The 9,110-nt window shown below is 52.9% G+C and overlaps 1 long non-coding RNA gene across 1 annotated transcript; it reads right to left on the bottom strand.

Moving 5' to 3' along the window:
• Positions 1-2,719: 2,719 nt before the first annotated feature.
• LOC146055950 (uncharacterized) lies at positions 2,720-4,185 on the bottom strand. Its single transcript, XR_014469007.1, has 3 exons — positions 4,077-4,185; positions 3,408-3,862; positions 2,720-3,349 (listed from the first exon to the last, which is right to left on the bottom strand). It is a non-coding gene; the product is annotated as an uncharacterized LOC146055950 (long non-coding RNA).
• Between the last annotated feature and the right edge of the window lie 4,925 nt (positions 4,186-9,110).

Raw genomic sequence — 9,110 nt, forward strand, 5'->3', positions numbered from 1 at the left:
TAAATTAAGATGGAAGTCCACAAACAGAGCATTCTGTCCTCCTGGAGAGGGTCATGTTGGGAGGTATAGAGGTGTGGGGCGCTCACCTGGTGTGTCTGGTGAGTAGTTGTGTCTTTGCTGTGTAACATGGAGAGGCAGAGGGTGTATGGCACTGTCTGTGGGCTCACTGGGCTGGTTCTCTGTCATGTGAGTCAATCATGTGAGTCAGAGGCTCCACCCAGCGTTATAGCTCCAGACACACTTTGAGTGACAGATGTAGCCAAATATATAAGAGATATATAACCACACACAGGGATCAGCAGCCTCATAACTCCTCCTACTCCTTCCCTTAGCTCCCCCACCTCCTCCTCATCTACTCTCCATCCTCCGCTCCCTCCTACTCTCCTCTCCTCCCCCCCTCTCCTCCCCCACAACCTCTCTTCAGCTTCCCTTCCTCCGCTCCTCCTCTCCTCTGCTCCTCCTTTCCTCTGCTTCCCCTCCTTTCTTCTGCTTCCAATCCTCTTCACCCCTCCCCTGCTTTCCCTTCTCCTTGTCTCCGCTCCTCTTCTCCTCAGCTACCACATCTCTTTCCCTCCTCCACTACCCCTCCTCCTCCTCTCCTTTGCTTCCCTCCTGCTCACCTCATCTCCTCCGCACCCCCTCCCCTTCTCTCACTTCTCCGCTTCCCCTCTCTTCCTCTCCCTCTCCCCCTCCCCTCTTCTCCTGCACTTCCCCTCCTCCTCACCCCTCTCCTCTTCTCCTGCTCTCCCTTCTCCTCTCCTCCTCTACTCTCCCTCCTCTTACTCCTCCTCTTCTCTGCTCCCCTTCTCTCTCTCCTCCCCACCACTTTTCGTCGGAGGAGGAGGAGCATTTCAATCGCTGCTGATCATGTACCATGCAGCACCAATGACAAGAGGTACACAGTGCCTTCTGTGCTACTTCTCTACATGTCCGCTTCTCTCCTCCTCCACTCCTTTGCTCCTTCTCTGATCCCCCTCCTCCACTCCTTTGCTCCTTCTTCTCTGATCCCTCTCCTCCTTCCCCTCCTCCTCTCCCCAGCTCTCCCTTTCCCCTCTTTTGCTCTCCTCACCAATTTCCCCACACTTTTCTCTCTCTGACTGCCAGTGAACCTGTGCTGGGGTACAGGAAGAGAAGACCCAGCGCCGGGGAGATGGAGCAGGAAGAGATGACTAGCACAGAAGAAGAGAAAGTGCAGCAGACCCAGTCTGCCCAGGAGCAGGGGCAGCAAAATCATCGCTACCATCGCTGCTGATTGTCACAGGAGGTACCCAGCACCAGCTTGCACTGCGCTCCCTTCTCTGCACCTCCTCCATGCCTCCTCTCCTCCTCCTCTCCCCCTCTTCTTATCTGCTCCTGCTCTCTGTTCTCCCCTCCTCCTCAGCTCCCCAACCACCTCCTCCGCTCCCCCTCCTCCTTTCCTGTTTCCCCCTCCTTTCTTTTGCTTCCAATACTCCTCACCCCCTCCCCTACTTTCCTTTCTTCTTTCCTCTCACTCCTCAGCTCCCCTTCCTCTTCTGCTTCCCCTCCTCCTCTCGCTTCCCTCCTGCTCACCTCCTATACTCCGCACCCCCTCCCCTTCCTGCTCCTCCACTCCCCCCTCCTCTCCTTCACTTCCCCTCCTCCACACCCCCTCTCCTTTTATCTCTCTCCACCCTCTCTCTCTCTCTCCACCCTCTCTCTCTCTCTCTCCACCCTCTCTCTCTCCACCCTCTCTCTCTCTCTCTCTCCACCCTCTCTCTCTCTCCACCCTCCACCCTCTCTCTCTCCACCCTCTCTCTTTCCACCCTCTCTCTCTCTACTCTCTCTCTCGCCTCACCCTCTCTCTCTCTCTCTCGCCTCACCCTCTCTCTCTCGCCTCACCCCCCCTCTCTCTCTCTCTCTCTCTCGCCTCACCCTCTCTCTCTCGCCTCACCCTCTCTCTCTCTCGCCTCACCCTCTCTCTCTCGCCTCACCCTCTCTCTCTCGCCTCACTCTCTCTCTCTCTCTCGCCTCACCCTCTCTCTCTCTCTCGCCTCACCCTCTCTCTCTCTCGCCTCACCCTCTCTCTCGCCTCACCCTCTCTCTCTCGCCTCACCCTCTCTCCACCCACTCTCTCTCTCTCTCTCTCTCTCCACCCTCTCTCTCTCTCCACCCTCTCTCGCCTCACCCTCTCTCTCTCTCTCTCTCTCACCCTCTCTCTCGCCTCACCCTCTCTCTCTCTCGCCTCACTCTCTCTCTCTCCACCCTCTCTCTCTCCCTCTCTCTCTCCACCCTCTCTCTCTCCCTCTCTCTCTCCACCCTCTCTCTCTCTCCACCATCTCTCTCTCCACCCTCTCTCTCTCTCTCCACCCTCTCTCTCTCTCTCCACCCTATCTCACTTCACCCTCTCTCTCTCTCACCTCACCCTCTCTCTCTCTCGCCTCACCCTCTCTCTCTCGCCTCTCTCCCTCTCTCTCTCTCGCCTCACCCTCTCTCTCGCCTCACCCTCTCGCCTCACCCTCTCTCTCTCTCGCCTCACCCTCTCTCTCTCTCGCCTCACCCTATCTCTCGCCTCACCCTCTCTCTCTCCTCACCCTCTCTCTCTCTCTCGCCTCACCCTCTCTCTCTCTCGCCTCACCCTCTCTCTCGCCTCACCCTCTCTCTCGCCTCACCCTCACTCTCTCTCACCCTCACTCTCTCTCTCTCTCTCGCCTCACCCTCTCTCGCCTCACCCTCTCTCCACCCTCTTTCTCTCGCCTCACCCTCTCTCCACCCTCTCTCTCTCTCTACCCTCTCTCTCTCCACCCTCTCTCTCCCATTCCCAGCAGTCACCTCTCTGGTCACATCCCCCTGTGTTGCTGTATAATGCCCCAATCCCAGCAGTCACCTCTCCGGTCTCATCCTCTGGTGATACTGTATAATGTCTCATTCCCAGCAGACACCTCTCTGGTTACATTCTTCTGATGTTACTGTATACTGTCCCATACCCAGCAGTCACCTCTCCGGTCACATCCCCCGGTGTTACTGTATAATGTCCCATTTCCATCCCCCCGTGTTACTGTATAATGTCCCAATCCCAGCAGTCTTCTCTCCGGTCACATCCCCAGGTGTTACTGTATAATGTCCCATTCCCAGCTGTATCCTCTCAGGTCACATCCCCCGATGTTACTGTATCATGTCCCATTTACAGCAGTCACCTCCCCCGGTGTTACTGTATAATTCCACATTCCCAGCAGTCACATCTCTGGTCACATCCCCCGATGTTACTGTATAATGCCTCATTCCCAGCGGGCACCTCTCCGGTGTTACTGTATAATTCCCCATTCCAGCAGTCACCTCTCTGGTCACATCCCTCGGTGCTAATGTATAATGTCCCATTCCCAGCAGTCACCTCTCTGGTCACACCCCCCCCCATTGTTACTGTATAATGCCCCATTCCCAGCAGTCACCTCTCCGGTCTCATCCTCTGGTGTTACTGTATAATGACCCATTCCCAGCAGTCACCTCTCCGGTCACATCCCCTATTGTTACTGTATAATGCCCCATTCCCAGCAGTCACCTCTCCGGTCACATCCCCCGGTGTTACTGTATAATGTTCCATTCCCAGCAGTCATCTCTCTGGTCACAACCCCCGATGTTACTGTATAATGTCCCATTCCCAGCAGTCACCTCCCCCGGTGTTACTGTATAATGACCTATTCCCAGCAGTCACCTCTCCGGTCAGCAGCTGGATGATTTTGTTGGTGAGTTTCAGGATCTTATGGTCATTGTCTCTCTCATTTATCAATGAGTGAGGTTAAGGCACAGTCTTGGAATCCTGGGTCTTGATCCCTCTTCTGAACACATAGGGACGGCTGCTGCTGGGTGTCTCACATTCACCGTCCTTCTTCGGTGGCACATAATCCTAAGTGAGGAGAAAAATGTTAAATCAACTGCACTGATGGTATAGCAGCTCTCATAAATGCAAAGGTTCTGAGGGGTAAAAAAGAGCGATGGGATAAGTTTATACGAGTGACACCTGTAAAGTAAAAATGTATTAGTAAAATAATGTTTACACTCCTTTTGGAGGATGTGAGGTGAGAGAGGGAGATTGTCGTGCTGTCCCTACTAACCCTAACCTTACAGAGGCAGCGGTATTCCTCAGCTCAGTTGCTGTCCGCTTCTGGGTGGAATCTTCTGTTGCGGCTTTGGTCCCGGGGCGCGGCTTGCTGACGTCAGCGACTGGCGTGTCGGTACTTCGGGCAGCAGCTAAGTCTCCAACCTGTTTCATGCCTCGCTGGGCACTTTGTCAAGGTGGGGTGACTGATACAAGTTGCTCCCTGTATGTAAGGAAATGAAGTAGAAATTCACATCCAATTTTAACATTTTGTGTATTTCAAAAATGTAAAGAAATAAAAAAAGTTTGGACATTTTCCGAGCAACAATCTGGTTGGAACAAATATTTTAACGACATTTTGGGTGTCACGAACGGTGAAACGGTGTCAAGGCATGCATTATATGTAATAGTAGAGTGCAAGACTAATAAAAACACTAATAAAGAGATTACATCTCCATATGTGCCAAAGTGGTTTGTGCAAAATGCTAGTGAACAGCTAATGAACCCAATACACCAATCATGTCCAAACTATGGCCCGCCAGCTTTTGTGAAACTGCAAGTCCCATCATGCCTTGCCACAGTTTTGCTATTAGGGAATACTAAAACTATGTCAAGGCATGCTGGGATGTGTAGTTTCAAAACAGCTGAAGGGCCACATTTTGGACATGCCTGCAACATACGCTCAGTGACAAACAAGCTTTAAAATCAAAGTCAATTGTTTGGTGACCCGACTCCCAGGCTGCACCTCACCTGGATTTCTCCTCGCACCCTTCACGCACAGTAGGGCAATAAGCTGCATCTAGTTTATTTAGGGCGCAAAAATGCAGCCGACAAGACCAGGGCAAGTGCTGCGAACAATTCATTAGCTCCCACTACATTAGGCAAGAGCTACGGGTGCACAAAACAATTGAATCACCATTATATGTTGTTTAGCACCTTACATAAATTATATATATATTTTTTATTATTATTATTTTAATATGCAGTACAGTAAGACCAGCAACCCTTACCACCAGCATAGCTCTGCCCCAACACTCATGAAGCACCGCCTACATGTTTTGATTGGCCCACAATCCAATCAGTCAAAGAAAATGGATCACCATCAATAGGTAAAAACATTGATGGTCATCCATTGCATAGTATGCCACAATCAATGGGCAGTTGCACTATTGTCATCAATTGCAAAGACGTCCATCCCTAAAGCTGTGCACACACAGTGCAAGTGAGCCTCTGCGCTAAGTTTGCAGTTAAGCACAGATGGCTCAGCATTGTGTGCTGAACAATCTGTCACGGCCAGTGTTCTCTGGTGTGAGAACACTGGCGATGACTAGATTTATAACTGGATGCAGTGTAAATCTAGTCAGGCAACAGCGACGCGCGGGACCGCGCAATCGTCATCACCAGAGGGTATACACGTGGAGTGATCCTTTTTTCATTTCTAAGCGATCTAGTCAGATCACTTAGAAATAAATGAGTTTTGGGGAAAGGGGAACGTGGGGCAATCAGTCGCACAGGTTTTATCAAAGCAGTATTGTTCTCATTTACCCTCAGTGTATTTGTACATCGGTTGGTTAACCGTGAGTAGGGAGGGTGTGCTACCACTGGACACAGGTTTGACAATTTTTGGAAAGAAGAGAAAGTATGTCTCTGTGTGGTGCACAGGTTATTAAGAAAGTAAAATTTAACTTTTATTTGGATATGTTTAAAAGAATGTAGCGAAATATAGACAGACAGTGACACATAAAGGCCCTTATTCAGATTCGAGCGGTACGGCCCGCGTGCGGCCGTACCGCCGATGTTTTTACTCTGCACATGCGCAGAGGTCAATCTGCGCATGTGCAGCCCCCTTCGCCGCAGACGTATTTCGTCCGCCGCAAAGGGGGCGTATAGGGGCGTGAGAGGCTTCATGCCCTCATTTCCCTATGTGTACGCCCCGCGTTTCATGGGCGTTCCCATGCAAACGCGGGGCGTATGCATGGTAATGAGGGCATGACGCAACTCATGGGGGCGGAAAGCTGACGTCGCCGGATGTCAGCTTTCAGCCCCCATACAAGCTACCACACGGACGATTGTCCGTGTGGTCTCAGCTTGCGGGAGCTGCCGGGGCGTGCGGACCTGCCTTCGATGGTCGACGACCATCGAATGCAGGGGGCAGCTCCCACCATGGTGGAGGCGTACGCCTCCACCATTTTTATGCGGATCGCCAGCCGTCCGTGTACGGACGGCCGTGGCGATCCGTAGGGTGGGCGGGGATTGGTTTGTGCGGCCGGAGCCCCGTGTGCGGCTCTGGCCGCACCAACCAGAATAAGGGCCAAAGACACACACAGTGTAGGTTTAAAAAGGATAGAAATCCTTACTCAGTGTGATCCAACTCAATATCCTCCTAGATGTTGGTTAGATTCTATGTATTAGTAATAATGGTTTATTGTACAGTTTTCCACAGTGGAATTTTGTGCGTTTAAGTCGCCTATTACTGATCTGCTGGTAACAAAATTATCTGGGTTTATGTTCCCCTGTGATGTTACTGATCAGATTACTTCACATCACAAATAGGGTAGGCAATATGGTGCCCCGCGGGTCACCCCTCAAGCGGTGCGTGTCTGGTGAGATCTGCCACCTCTGCACCAGCACTGCGCGCCTCAAATGAGAGGGAGAGCCGCGTCAATGAGGACGTGTACCCTGCAGAGGAGCTCCGGCGTGTTAGAGTCAGCGCCGGAGATCTCCGTCTGTTAGGAGTCAGATCTGAGCGCTGCGGACGTCACGCAAGTAGCGCCTCTGACTGAGCGGTCCAGTGAGAACTGGCATACCGCTCCGACTAAACGATTTTAAGCTAATACAGATCAAAATACATGTAATAGGGATAGGGGAGAGGAGGAGAGCACACTGAGTGGACCTAGACACTCAGTGTGCTCTCCTCCTCTCCCCTACTTTCTCACTTAGAAATAAGCCTCATATCCCCCTGGGCGGGATGTATTAATGTACATCACTGACCCTCGTCTGCCAGCCGCCGCGATGCTACCGCATATGTACTAACATATGCGGCTAGCATCGGGTTGCGGTGACGGAGACCCCCGCGATACCTGTAATGTGGTGTGCGGGGGTCTCTGTCACATCCTGGCGGCTGTCAGTGTCCCCCTGCCTCTCCTCCTCCTCCCTACAGCCGGATGTCCTCCCGGCTGTGACACCTGCTGGGGGAGGAGGAGATCGATGGAGGACGGGAGGGGGGGGGAGGTCGCAAGGACGGTGGGCGGCGATAGAAGCCCATAGGCATCTATAGGGTATCGCCACCCAGAGGTGGCGATACCCTGCCAGGCGGAGACGGGGCGGACGGGTAATGGTACATAGGGAAATGCGGTAAAACCCCCGTTTTACCACATTTTCCCTTTAGTACATCCCGCCCCCTGTGTGTATGCCCCATTAGGATAGTAGATAATACAGTATACACTTTAGACTACAGTATAACTAATGTGACAATAATCCCTGTATAACATACCTCCCAACTTCTGTGTTGGGGAAATAGGGGGTGGGGCGTATGCAAATGAGGGCACAGCTTATGCTAATTAGCCGCGACCTCATTTTCATACGAGAATAGACGCGGTACTTGTGTAGTTTCACGGCCCCGGAATTGCAGAGGCTCGCATGCCGCTCTAGCTATGAAACTTGGCAGCCTGCCAGGTAGCGTAGCGCTGCGCGTGCCAAATGTAATGAAGTGTATCGTGTAAAAAACAGACAAACGGGGCTTAAAAACAAACAAACGGGGCTTATAAATCGCACACCCTGGCACATCGCAAACCCCGGCACACCGCTGGTGTTCCCAATGTAGACGCTAACTTATTTAGCGTCTCAATTCACACTCCCGGCACTTCGGCTTAGACGTGCGCGGACAGCGTTACGTAGTCAGTCAGGGAGCTACGCAGTTTGCGTAGTCAGTCAGCAGTAGCCCTGTATGAGACACTGAGGTGAATGTGTTCCTGAATCAGCCTCACTATCCACGCTCACCCGAAGCGTGGAGAGCCCCGCGAGGGGCGGCGGTACGCGTCCTACGACCTTTTCATACCCCCACTATCCACTTCGGCATGGAGTTGAGAATAGAATAGTGTGGCGAGCGCAGCGAGCCACAGAGCCCGAAGCGTGGCGAGCGCAGTGAGCCGCGCGAGGGGACACGCATACCTTCACAGCTATCTGCGTCCCCTCGCGGGCTTCACAGGTGTCAGCGTCCGCTCGCCACGCTTCGGGCTTACGCTGACACCTGTGAAGCCCGCGAGGGGACGCGGATAGCTGTGAAGGTATCAGCGTGCGCTCGCCACGCTTCGGGCTCGCTGCGCTCGCCACACTATTCTATTCTCAACTCCACGCTGACGTGGATAGTGGGGGTATGAAAAGGTCGTAGGACGCGTACCGCCACGCTTCGGGTGGCCGTGGATAGTGGGATTTACACGGTCCACAGCTGTGGCGTCCACTAGTGGCACTGAGGGTGGGTTTCAATAGTGTTCCCCTAGGGCCACCTAAATTTAAATGCTTTTGCGTCTAAATTTAAATGTACCCCTTCACCTAAGTAAATCCAGACGCATTTGCGTCTGGGTTTACAAGCCCCAACACCTTTGCGGCTTGCAAGGCGCCTGTATTCTAACGCTTTAGCGTCTGAATCCAGGCTTTCCGGCTTCTTAGCGGCTATCTATGTGACTCGAGATTCAAACGCAGTTGCGTCTGAATCTCGCGTACAGTTTAGAAGCGCCGGCATCGCTGTGCCGGGGTGTGCACTTTAACATACCCCCGTTGTCAGCGGTGCCCAGGCGCTGCCTATTTCACTGTGGAACTACAAGTGCCACAGTGACATTGACCTGTCAGCGCTGCTGCTGCTGCTGGCCGGCAGCTACGCTGTTTACATACAGCTAGTGCGGCACAAGCTCAGTCAGACAGAGCTAGAGCGGCACGCGCACGGTTAATCAGAGCCTCTGGCAGGCTGCCAAGTTTCATAGCTAGAGCGGCACGCGAGCCTCTGCACTTCCGGCGCCGTGAAACTACACAAGTACCATAGACGCTGTGCGCATGCGCA

The sequence above is a fragment of the Crinia signifera genome, unplaced genomic scaffold, assembly GCF_055691185.1.
Source record: "Crinia signifera unplaced genomic scaffold, ASM5569118v1 HAP2_SCAFFOLD_642, whole genome shotgun sequence".
In the NCBI taxonomy this organism is placed as follows: domain Eukaryota; kingdom Metazoa; phylum Chordata; class Amphibia; order Anura; family Myobatrachidae; genus Crinia; species Crinia signifera.